At 55.0% G+C, this 12,566-nt stretch overlaps 1 protein-coding gene across 2 annotated transcripts in view; it reads right to left on the minus strand.

The window, feature by feature from the left end:
* The window catches only part of CD82 (CD82 molecule), a 46,941-nt gene extending 34,464 nt beyond the window's left edge, over positions 1 to 12,477 (minus strand). Inside the window, exon 1 of one of the 2 annotated variants that reach the window (XM_077767459.1) lies at positions 12,362 to 12,477. The gene's annotated coding sequence lies outside the window, so the exon portion shown is untranslated. The remainder of the gene's footprint in view (positions 1 to 12,361) is intronic. The other variant, XM_077767457.1, reaches the window with a different exon arrangement.
* Between the last annotated feature and the right edge of the window lie 89 nt (positions 12,478 to 12,566).

The raw sequence follows: 12,566 nt of genomic DNA on the forward strand, positions 1-12,566 counted from the left end.
GCTGGGGGGGGACGGGGCTGGGTGGGGAGGCCCAGAGGCCCTGACTCCCAGCAGCGGGCCTTGGCAAGCCCCCTTCCTTCTCTAGGATAAGGACAGCTCATTCCTACCTTCCAGGGAGGTGGGGGATTTAGGAATAAAACCGTTTGAGCACAATAAAGGGAAGCGTGTGATTATTATCACCGTGAGAAGGTCCTGTGTGCAGACAGACAGACATGGGAAGCAAAAGCGCATGGCGCTACAGGAAGGGATCTGTGTCCCCAGGGGGCCCCAGGGGCCAGGCGTGGCAGACCTTGGGGACCTGCGGGGACCCACCTCGGTCTCAGTCGGGCAGGGCCTCAGGCCTGGCTGCCTAGACACGCTATTGCCCCCAGACAACCTGGCGCACCAGGCCCCGAGCCAAGGACTCAACGGCCTGGTGAGCCTCCTGGTGTCCGAGGGCGAGGGGACTGGTCATGCCACACCAGGAAAAGACATGTTAATGAACCATGCTGAGCTGGGTCACCTGCCTTCCCACCCCTACCCTACCAGGAAGGCCCCAGCGCGGTCCCAAGAACACAGAAGGCAGGAGTACCCCCTTCTCTAGATCAGGAAACAGGCTCAGGGAGGCACCGTGTCGGGGGCCCCAACTTAGACCTGGCAGAGCCTGATTAAACACGTTTATGTTTGGGGGCGCCTAGGGGGCTCAGTCGGTGAAACGTCTGACTTGGGCTCAGGTCATGATCTCACGGTTCGTGGGTTCGAGCCCCACATCGCGCTCTGTGCTGCTCACAGCTAGCTCAGAGCCTGGAGCCTGCTTCAGATTCTGTGTCTCCCTCTCTCTCTGCCCCTCCCCTGCTCGTGCTCTGTCTCTCAAAAATAAACGTTAAAAAAAATTTTTTTTAGAAACCCCACATCTATGCCTGCAGCTGATTCTGTTCCTCTGCCCAATCCCTCCCCTGTTATCAGCCTGGAACACCCCCATGCAGAGCAGATACAGAGCGGGTCTTAGACCAAGGCGTTAGGTGGGTGGAGGCAGAATGAAGGCGAGCTGACTGCAGGGGAGGGGAGGAAGAGGCATTTCCTGAGTGCCTCAAACCCACCAGACGTCAGTGGTAGGTGTTTTGCATCCTTTTATCTCATGCAAGCCTCACAAGCGTCAGTGAGGAAAGTAGCTTTATTTTTAAGAGAAGGGAGCCAGGGGTCAGAGGAGATAGGGGACTTGCTCAGGGTCACAAAGGGTGAGAGCCACAAGTCTGAGGCTGACCCTGAGGGGATCAGCCATGCCTGGCCCACCCAGACCCGGTACCCTGAGCCCTGCCAGCCTGGTGGGCCCCTCAGGGGCTCAGACCGACAGCAGCCACAGCTCCTGGTCTCACGGCCTCGGTGGGGAGTTAACTATCCTGGTTAATTAGCTCACCCACTAATTAGCTCACCCACTGGCAGAACCCCAGACAGCCGAGCTAGCTTGGCCAGAGTGCATGGCTGGCCCCAGAGAGGCAGGTGGCTGGAGCCGGGCCTAGAAGGAGGAGGAAGACTTGAGTCAGGGGGTAAGGGAGGAGGTGAGGGCATTTGGACACCGTGGTCTGGGAGTCTAGAAAATTCTGTACTGTGCAAGAGTACAGGGGAGCAGGCACAATTCCCAGGGGAAGCCAGGAGCTGAAGTGGAAGGACAGCTGGGCCGGACCCACCTCCCTCCATCACCAGGGGCCCCAAATGCCCAGGCAGAAGGCAGTAACAGGGGTGGTCGAACCACTATCTTCCCTCCGCAGGCTCCTGGCCCAGAGCAAGTATCCCAGTACGGTCCTTTCTTGGAGCCCCTTGCACCTATGATCCACCAGCCCAAGGAAGAGCCCTGGGATCCCCAATGCAGAGGCTGAGAATTAAGAGGAGGCCAGGCTTTCCCCTCCTTATCAAGGAGGCAGCTCGGGGCGACGGACCAGGCTCAGGATGGCGAGCAAGGCCACGCGGGCTCAAGTCCTCGCTCCAGCGCCTCTGTGGCTACAGGATCCCAGACCTCTCACTCACAGCTTGTCATTATCTGTAAAATGGGCTCAGAAATAATACCCTCCGTGCCTACTTCACAGGGTGTTGGGAGGTTTGCATGAGTAAATACGTGAAAAAATGTCCACTGCTAAAAGCTATAAAGCGCAACGTATCATTAGCAGAAATGAGAACTCCAACACCCTGAAGAGGGGAGCGGCTTCCCCAGGGTCACACAGCCAGACGGCAGCAAAGCGCCATTTGAATTGGGTCTCCCAATGTCTAGGCCAGGGCCCTCCTGGGCAAGACCCCAAATCTCAGGGCAGCTGTGCCCCTTGGGCCAACCCTCTCTGCGCAAGTCGTGGGTAGAGCACAGGCAGCCCCCCAGCTCCACGGGTCCAGGACGCACCACCACTCAAGGCGAGGGGGCCCAGCCTTGGAGTTTGGGATCGAAAGCCCAGCTCTGTGTCTTTCAGCTGTGACTTTGGCCAGGTCGCTACAGCTCTGGACCCCTCCATTTCCTCATCTGTAAAATGGACGCTGGCGGGAGGGTGACCGACACACGGCTGCACAGGCGGGGCCCAGCACATACTAGATGCTCGGTGGATGAGGGTTCTCTCCTCATCCTCTGCTGTGCCTGCCGGGCAGCGGCTTCCCAGGAAAATGCCCGGAACAATAACTGGGAACATAAACCGGCTGGAGAACACTAGACCTGAGAAGATGATCATGTTACTGAACGGCTACTGGGCGGTGGGGGGTGGGGGTGATAAAAAGTAGAGCAAGACCCTGGCTCAGAGACAGTGTGGGGGAACGTGCCCTCGGGGCCCCCTCACTTGGGTCCCCTGGGGCAGGTGTAGTGTTCAGAGAAGGCACCACTTCCTCTGCACCGGACCCACAGGAGGGAAGCCTAGAGTGTGTGATACAGTGTGGGGGGCAAGGAGGGGTGGGGAGGGGAGCAGGGAGAGGTGGCAAGGAATGGGTTCCTGCATTGGTGCCCCTTCTGGCTTTGAGGGCATCCTTGGACGTATTAGGTTGCCTGTCAGAGCCTCAGTTTTCCTTTCTGTACAATGGGGATGGTGATAAACATCTTGTCGTCCTGCACAGAGGTGGAGGCGGGGGGAATGGGAGTCCGGGCCTCACGCAAGCCCTGTACGAAGTAGGACAAAGGCTCTTCCATCAGCAGGACCAGGAGCTGAGACCGCACAGCCTCCCCTGCCCCCTTCGCTATGCCACGGATTCTTAAACTGTAGTTCCCAGACCAGCAGCGACAGCATCCCCTAGCAACACATTAGCCAGGCAACATTCCCGGGCTGCAACTCGGGCAAGTGGCGTCAGAAACCCTTGGGGGTATGATCTGTGCCTTAACAGACCCTCCAGGCGGGTCTGCCACAGGTCAGAGTTTGAGAACCACCGCACCCCTCCCCGACCCAACTCTTAGTCCAGACGAGCGTCCTCTTACAGACTCCTTGTCCCATTCCCGGGCTCCCAGAAGGCTGTTGGGAAGGCAGGAGTCACCATGGAGAAAGGTCATTAAATAGTAAAGAGATCTCCTAATGAGTTAATGACACCACAGGCTCCTGGAAAGGAGACAGGAAGAGGGTCAAAAGTCAGACTATGACTGAAGACGAAAAGCTCCCCCACATCTTTCTCTTTCTGCTTCTTACACACACACACACACACACACACACACACACACACACAAAATCACACCCCTCTTCACCCCCCTAAGCATGGGCCTCCTTCCTTCTATACACTTTCTACCTAGCATATTAAGGACATGGTGCCCTCTCTCTCCAGTGGTGCTGGAGCTAAGTTGGGGGGTACATCCTGGTGGGCACTGGGGAAAGGGCTTCTGGTCCTCAGACCGTGAGTTTAAAAACTTCTAGGAATTCACTCCACGGAGAGCGATGGATTTGAGCTTAAGGTATATGTATGGACGAAGTGGTCACTGCAGCCATGTGGAAGCTAATGAAAAATTTAAAATGGCCTAACTGTGCAACCACAGGAGAATGCTTAACTGGGTCATGGCGGATCCACGTGGTGTGATGCTACGGAGCTGGGAAACAGGCTGTGGGGGAATATTGAATAACATGGACAAATCCTCCCTCTACGATGTTAACCTGAAGCGGCAGCAGAGGCCGTGGGTCACGCGGTATAATCCCCAGAGTATGTGAGTATATGTGTGTGTGTGTGTGTGTGTGTGTGTGTGTGTATAAACACCCAACTGCTCACAGTCCTTCTTTCTGAGCTGTTATTGCCTCCTTTGCATCTATTCCTTAACCTCCAAATTTTTCCACAAAAAATATTTCTTCAATAGTGATAGTGTGTGTGTGAGCATGTGCATACACCCATGCACCATTGGTTCAGAAAGAGACGATATTTTTTAAACAGTTGGCGGCCGCTGCCGAAAGGGGGACTTGGTCTCCCCTCGGGAGTGTCCATGTTCCGTGTGGACATCATCCCAATGAGCACAATCAGGGCCACGGGTGGAATCTAAGGGAGGATGGGTTTGTTCAGACTGTATACCGTGTGTTTTAAGAGCCAGATCTGGGCAGAGAGGAAAGACAGTGGGCTCCCCAAGCCTTGAGGTATACAAGCGAAGGCTGGATGCTGTTCAGTAGACTGGCTCGGTGAACCGCACAGATGCTCACAAGACCATTAGTGTGGGCACAAGCCCCTAATGGTGCCTTCACTCGAAGCCAGGAACGGTCAGGTCGAAGCTGGGCTCAGACCGTCCGATGGAGGAGTTAGCACACTGAAGGCTGAGGTCCTCTATGGTCCTCAGAGCTCCAAAGAGCCCTGGAAAGCTCCTTTACATCAGAACGGAGATCTTCATCTCTGTGGAGGAGGACCCTGTCATTTCTCAATAGGAGTGGCAGGCACAGCCTTCATGCATCATAACCACCTTCATCAGTCTCCGGCCTTTACTGAGGGTGCATTCTGCACTGGGCCCACTGGTAAGTACTTCACCCATGTCCATTACCTCATTTAATCCTCCCCCGGGCAAGCCATGGCAGACGTTCCTCTATCCTTACCCAGTTCACGGATAAGGAGACCACAGTGCCGAGCGGTTGAGAAACTTGCCCAACGGTGAGCAGACGGTGGGAAGAAGAGCTGGCCCATACTTAAGTCCCCTACTTGCAGCTCATCTCCAAGGGATCTGATATGCAGTTTGAAAAACAAGCTATACAGTCTCCGGGCAAAAGAGCAGCCTGATGCTCAACGGTGCCAGGAGTGGGGGTGGGGCAGAGATCAGAGAGTATTCCGGAGAGCCTCTAAACACCCAGTGCAAGTAGATGACACACCTCCCCAGCTACTCCTCTGCTAGGTGTTCAAGAGAGGTCAGGGAGGTGGATTGTCTACGCAAAACCACAGGGACCCAAGGACTAGCCACCCACTCATGTATGCAAGGACCTCAGACAAATCAATCCTCCCCCACACCCACTGAGTTTCAATTTTCTCTCTACACCAGGGCATCTCAACAGGTCCCACTGCAAAAGCATTCTAAGAAACCAGGTCTCCTAAAACAGTGGGAAAGTCATTTTCCCACCGTAGAATTATTCATTGCTATCATTATTATTAGCAACGACAAATTAACATTTATGGAGTGCTAACTGAATACCCAGCATCATTCAAAGGGCCTTCTACTTATCAGGGGAAGGCACGTTCCCCTCTACTTCTCTGTGGAGGGTCCTCTACCTGGGGAACACCTCTGGTCTTGCTCCGTCCCCTCCTCTATTTCCGGGACCCCAATAGTGGCTTGGGTGATTGGCTCGTGTAGGAGACACACTGGGCATGCTCTGTGGGGTTCCTCCTCCCCCAGAGCGGGCTGCCTGCGTATGTCTGGGCTGCTCTCTGCCTCTACCACCTGCTCCTGGTAAGGAGGCTGGCCCCTGCGCAGCGTTGCCCGTGACCGGACAGGTGACTCTGCCAGTTCGAGGGCAGACGGTTAGCAGGCCCTCTGGGCCCCGGATCTACAGCCGTGCTCTCCAGCCAGCCTTCTCAGGGATGACACTTCCGTTTGGAGCCCCGTCTTTGTCATCTGTTTTCATTTGATTCCAAATTCAGAAAAGGGGTTCTCTCTACATGTGTCAAGCTCCTTTACACAGCACCGCCCTGAAGTAGATATCACAACTTTCATCCCTAGTTGACACGTGAGGAAATTAAGCCCTCTGGTGAAGCTTCCTAAACAGGCATCACTCAGAGTGTAGCGCCCACGACGGAAGTTGGAAGACACTCCCATCCACAGATGACTCTTGTCTCCCGGGCTCCGGGGCTCCCCACAGACAGTCCGTCTGTCTTCTGAGGCCTGACAAATCTATACATAGATCCCTGTTGTTTCGCATAGACAACCCACCTCCCTGACCTATCTGTATACAGATCTATATCTATATATACCATTTATTAACAAAGACCTAAATATGATCCCAAGTTCAACTAACACATTTTTGTTTAACTGTGTAAAGTTCTTTGATAACTTTATTGTATAGTGTGTTGCCCCTTTCTTGAGCATAAAAATATGGAGATCATTGCAGAGGATTCAGAAAATGGGGAAAAGTAAAAAAATAAAAAATAAAATAAAGGGCTGTAATCTGATCTGTCTAATCCCGTTGTTATGTGAGTATTCAAATGTACTTACTCATCCACTGTTCAGCCTTGAGTACAGTGGAGGGTGGGGGTAGCTCTGCCATTCTGTGTGGGCAGTGCCTGCTTGATGGCCCCAGGACCCGCCCATCTCAGTGGCTGTCTATCTCGGTGCAGAAGAGCAGGCTGGGCCCTGGAGTCCTCTTTCTGGATAAACCCCTACAACTGCCCACTGTGACACTGTGTGGGCCTCGCTTGCAAAAGCCAAATACAGCAAGTGCAGGATAATATTTAACGGTGAACCCCATGACGGGCTGTAAGTTGCCCAAGGGCAAATGGCAGGTGTAAAGGATGGGCTGGGATCAGAACCCGGGTCTCCTGATCCCCAGACTCAGGCTACTCACCAAGCTTTCTCGCCCCCGCCTGAATACTGAAATCCTGCTTCCTATTAAAACAGCAGCACTACCAAAACCAGCTGATACATACACACCACTTATTATGTGCCAGGCACGTGTCACAAGTGCTTCACACACATTAATTCAAATTGTTCTCAACAACCCTATGAAGTGAGTACTATTATGATCTCCATTTTAGATGTTTAAACTGATGCATAGAGACCAAGACACCTGCCCAAGGTCACGGCCAACAGGTAAGTGGCAGGGCCAGGAATCATCCTCAGGCACTTTGGTTTGTGACGTTGCTTATGGTTCCTTCCCACCCTGAGCCAAGCCCAGTGGACCCCAGGCAGGCTTCTGGAGCACTTGCTGCCTGAAGTAGCAAACCTACCTGGAAGGTCACCTTCCTGGACAAAGTCACCCTGCAACTTCACAGTGAAGCCCGGACCCGAACCCAGACTCCCTAATGCCCAGACTCCAACACTCTGTCCACTTTCCTGAATTGGCTTTATGAGCCAAGTCCAGAAACGAAAACTTCCATCTTGGATCACCCCTCAACACAGCAAGGAAAGTCAGGAGCAGGACTCAAAGAAGACTCAGGGGCTCCCACTGTGGGGAAAGAAGTCAAAGGGGAGAGTGAGGGGCCTCCCAGAGTTACAGAGCTGGTGGTCTGCAGAGCTATGATCAGGGATGAGCCTCCCAGAGGGCTCCCTTCTCCTTCCCCCTGCCCTGACTCTGTGCCTGCAGAGGGAAGCAGCACCTTGCCCCCAAATAACTGCTGACTTGAAGGCACCTTTTCTGGCTGAGTCAGGGTACACTAAGGGCCAAAGTGGCCCCTGACTACCAGAGCTGGAGGAAGTAGAGCTGTTCCCCTCTCTGGAGGGGAAAGGCCAGGCCTCAGAAGGGAAGCTGGAGCTCTGACTGAAGCAATCCCACATCGGCTGAACCGAACCGTTCTCACCTCCCTGGACCCAGGCTCCAGGAGCCGGCGGGGCGGGNCCCGCCGGGCCACCCCAAGGAGAATCACTTACTTATTCATTCAACCATCACTTCCTAAGAGCCTGCACAGAGCCACTCCATATGCCACAAAGCAGCCACGAAGAGGAAAGTACTCTGTGTAGACAAGTGCGGGGTGGGGGCGGGTATAGGGAAAGGAAGGGTTTGGAGAAAACTCTGCCATCCATCTTCAGATCTATTTACCCTCAGAAAGCTTAGAGTCACCATGGTGGGGGTACACATGTGCTGGGCAAGGCATTGCTTCTTTTGGGCCTCACGCCATGCTATGAGGTCATCACCATCACCCAATCCACAGATTTGGAAACTGAGGCGCAGAAAGGGTCACAAAGTTAGCAAGGGGCAGAGCCAGGTCTAGCTCCCAAGTCCAGCTTTTTGCCACCATGCTCCGCCATCTCCCTAATCTGCAGACAGGCAGGTAAGGCTGCTTCAGGCGGGGGAGCGAGGGAGGTGGGTCCAACTCTCGCATGTGCGCGAGGAGTCTCCCAGTTCCACTCTGTGCTGTGACTGTGTGCGCGTGCGCGTGCACATGTGCGTGTGCTCACATGTGCCCTACTTTACAAACACACACCCCAGGCTCCAGGACTTCCTAAAAGTCGAATTAAAGAACGGGCCACTAGCGCAGCAGAGAGAGAAGGAAGCCCAGAGATGAGAAAGAACTTATCCGAGGTCACACAGCCAGTACGCCAAGGGGCTGGAACTGAATCCAAGAACCAGAGTCCGGGCCTCTTCCTTCTCCTCAGCTGCTTCTCTGCGTCAGCACAGAGTGAATCAGCTGCTGACAGCCCATAGCGTAGGGGGAACCCCTGGGGTGAGTCAGGCACCCCCCACCCCCCCACCCCCCACCCCCACCCAGACACACATACCAGCTGCGCCTGTTACGGAGGCCCTGAGCCCGCAGTTGGCCTGCTCATGAGCAGGCAGCATGGGGACGAGGGGAGGAGGGGAACAAGACACAGCACACTGCAGGCCGTGTTTACCTCTGGGCTTCCCTCTTGCCTCCTCAGATCCAGGCTTAGAGCAGGGGAAGCTGGTGGGCAGGGCCGTTCCTGCTGAGATTAAACAGGCCCCCAGCCCTGGCCCCATCCTGTCCCAAACCCCCCCCTTCCCTCCCTCCCACCTTTCACAGAGCCAACTCCTGACTGTTTGATGCTCTTGATTAAGTCATAACCGCCCCCTCTGAGCTTCCCATGGGGGGGAGGAAGTGGGTCTAACGGTTTGGAGCAAGGGGTCAAGGCCAAGCCCAAAACAGGGGGTGCCGGCTGTCCCCAGAGGCTCCAAACCCAAAAGACGGTTCAGGGCTTGGGTCTGGTCCTCAGGGGGAGGGGGAGCAGCTTTCAGGAAGTCTGAAGCTTCGAGAGAAGGGACTGGCCCATGTTGCAGAAACTTCACAAGGGCCAACCAAAATTCCCCCCCCCCCCCCCACGGGAAACTTGTGTCCCACTGCTAATCTCTCACCCCAGCCCTCCCTGGGCTGCAGCTAGGAGGGAGAGGGCCTCCGCACTTCTTCTCCTCCACCATGCTCTCACATCCACCGCTGAGGGGTGCAAGCTCTGCCTGGCCCAGATGCCTCGTGGCAAGCACAGTCCCCCCCCCCCCCNGCATGTTATCACCCTCCCCAGCACCGCTGAGCTCCTACTATGCACCAGGGTCTAGGCTCAATGGGGAAACAAAGCCAAACAGGACATACATAGGGACCCTTTCTGCTCTCCCCACGTCACCCTGGCTCCCCTCCCACCCTTTTGACGGAGCCCCTTCCTCCACTCCCAGCTCCTTCCCCATCACCACAGCCATCAGATCATTCTCTCTTGACTAGTGGGGTCCCTCACCCCAGGACATCAAGCAATTGCCTTTCCTAAAGAGCCCCTCTGATTATGTCACTCCCTGGCTCAAAAGCCTTCAGTCTCTCACCTTCTACAAATCAGATCCAAACATTTCACCTTGGCATTGAAGGCCTTCCATAAGTTGACCCAGCCTACCATTCTCCCTACACATCCCTGCGTGATTCCAATTCTTCAGCCAGACTGACCAGCCTAGCAATTTCTTAAAAATTCCCTGAACGCGCTGACCTCCTGGACTTTGCCAAGGTATTTTCCTCTGCCCAAAACTTCCATTGTAGCTGCTGAAACCCTTCCAATCCTTAAGACCCACCCAAAACCCCACCTCCTCCATGAAATTTCCCAGCAATACTTTCTTCATTTATCTCCTATCAGTCACTGGTATCCCTTCCCAGACGGTAAACAACTAAGGATGGGGGCAGTGTGTCATTCTTCGTCATTTGTCATGTGAGCTGGAGGGGTGGTGGGGAAGATGTCCCAGTATTTGCTTACTAAGTCCTGTTTGAGATGAACATCTCCTCCTGCCATGAGCCCCACCTACTGACCCTCTTCCTCCCCCCCTACCCCACACTCTAACCTTATGCCATTCACATGCTTGGACAGGGAGGTCTGTGGCCCCAAGTTGATCCAAACCCAGCCAGGACTTGGGAGCCCAGGCAGAAAGTGTTGCTCAAGTGTCAGCAACTCCAGGAAGCCCCCGGCCCTCTGCCCTGGTTTCTCCAATGTCTCCCTACTTCTAAGCACTTTCCTCTCCCATAGACACATGCACTGTCTCCTCCACACAGTGCAGCCTTCAGTCAGACTCTGTCCCATACTACTTTCTAGCAGGTTCCAAAGTGTAGGGCTCATCTCCCCAGGACATTCAGGGAGTCGGCCTGAAGCACCCCCAGGCTCCTTCGGCACCCAGCCTTGACCAAACAGGTAACGGGGTGCCTGGGTGGCTCAGTCGGTTAAGCATCTGACGCTTTGATTTCAGCTCGGGTCATGATCTTGAGGATTGTGAGTTGAGCCTTGCATCGGGGTCAGGGTCAGGCTCCGCCTAACAGTGCGTGCAGAGCCTGGTTGGGATTCTCCCTCTCTGCCCCTCTCCTGCTCGCTGTCTCTCAAAATGAATAAACTTTTAAAAACATCTTTAAAAAAACAACAACAGGTAACACACTAACCCTCACCCTCACCCCAGGCCAAGTGTGCAATGGAACAGCTGGATTCTACACACTAGAGCGAGACAAACTCATGAAATCTCATCTGGCCCCAAGTCCTGGGTGTGAGTTATCTTCCCCAGCAGGAGGATGTTGGGGGTGGGAAAGCCCTCAGTCAGCAACTCAAAATGAGGGCAGAGCCCAGGTCTGGCTCGGTCACCTCTGTGTCTCCCAGCTCCATGTAATACATAGTAGGTGTTCAGTAAACATTTTGGGGTGCATTGAATTAGACAACCACCGACCTCAAGCACTGTTACAGAAAACTCTTTGGTCCAGAGGACACACTCCCCAAACCTGAAATGGACAAAGCGGGGCAGATGGCAGGTGGCGATTTCTGGCTCTCACAAGGTCAGCAGGGGCGGCAGCTAGGATCCGGCCCTCCAAAAACAGGCTCATTCCTAGGCGGGAAGCCAGCCCATCACCTGCCCATCTGCATCAGGGCAGCTGTCATATAGTGAGGCCTCACCGGGTGCCTGGTGTCATGCTAAACACTGTGTACACATTATTCTATGTAGCCTTTGCCGCCGCCTGTGGCTACTGTCATTGCTTGCAGTTTACAGATGAAGAAACTGAAGCTTGGAGGAGAGGGGATCCTTGTCAGTTGATCCCAGAGCCGAAGATCTTGACCACTGACCACTACCAGGGCCCTGGCACAGACCATCCACTACCACCAGGAACAGAAAGCCCCAGCCCAAGAACTAACCCTGACCATGTGGCAAGGGCCCTGGGCTCAACTGTGGGCCCAAAGTGTGGTGGGGTTTTCCCTTCTTTTCCCCTCTCACCCCGTTGAGAACGTGTCCCTGGTTTCCAAGCAGGGCCTTCCAGGCCAGCTCACCTGGAAATGCCCCAGGAAGGCAACAGAAGCCCCACTGAGGTTCTGGTCTGAAGCTTCCTGGGATCTGTGTCGGAGGGAAGCGGAGACTGACATTTCCCCCATGTAGGCTGCTTCCCAGGGCTTGTGGGTTCAAGGGCCGAGCGAAGAAGAACCCGTGTGATCTTTAAAAGTAATTCGCTTAAGGCTCCTGGAGAGTTCACTTGGCTCAGGGCTACTCGGTAGGGAAAGTGCGGTTGGCCAACGTGCTGTGAATACCCTCCCTGACCTAGGGACTGCGGTTCGCTCTCACCTGCCAGCCCTCACCTTCCAGGGTTTTGTGAGCAATGGAAACCGGAGCAGGAAGTTCAACAGGAGCACCTGGTTCAACCTTCTCCGTTTACGGAACCGAGAAGTCCGNGCTCCTTTTCACCCAACAGCTGCCTCCTTAGCCCCGTCTGTCACTCGTGCCGAGAGAGCTGCCCGAGCGGCTCTGAAGTAAGGATAAAAACGAACTTTGCTACTGTTCGTCTGGCCGGCCTCCCCCCTGCCCCTTCTCACCTGCTGGCTTTGCTTTCCGCTGGGCGCTGCAAGCCGCAAATCCGTCGCTGTCCGACTGCGCAGCCCTGGGCTCAGTCGCTCTGCAGTCCCCCTCCCCGAGGCCGTCGGGGAAACACTGCCGCTGGGCCAGGCCCCGCCCCCTGGAGGACACGCCCCGGGCCCGCCCCCTGCCCTGCTCCGGGGCCCTGCGGGAAGGGAGGGGTCC

The sequence above is a fragment of the Crocuta crocuta genome, unplaced genomic scaffold (assembly GCF_008692635.1).
Source record: "Crocuta crocuta isolate KB4526 unplaced genomic scaffold, BGI_CrCroc_1.0 scaffold330, whole genome shotgun sequence".
Lineage (NCBI taxonomy): Eukaryota > Metazoa > Chordata > Mammalia > Carnivora > Hyaenidae > Crocuta > Crocuta crocuta.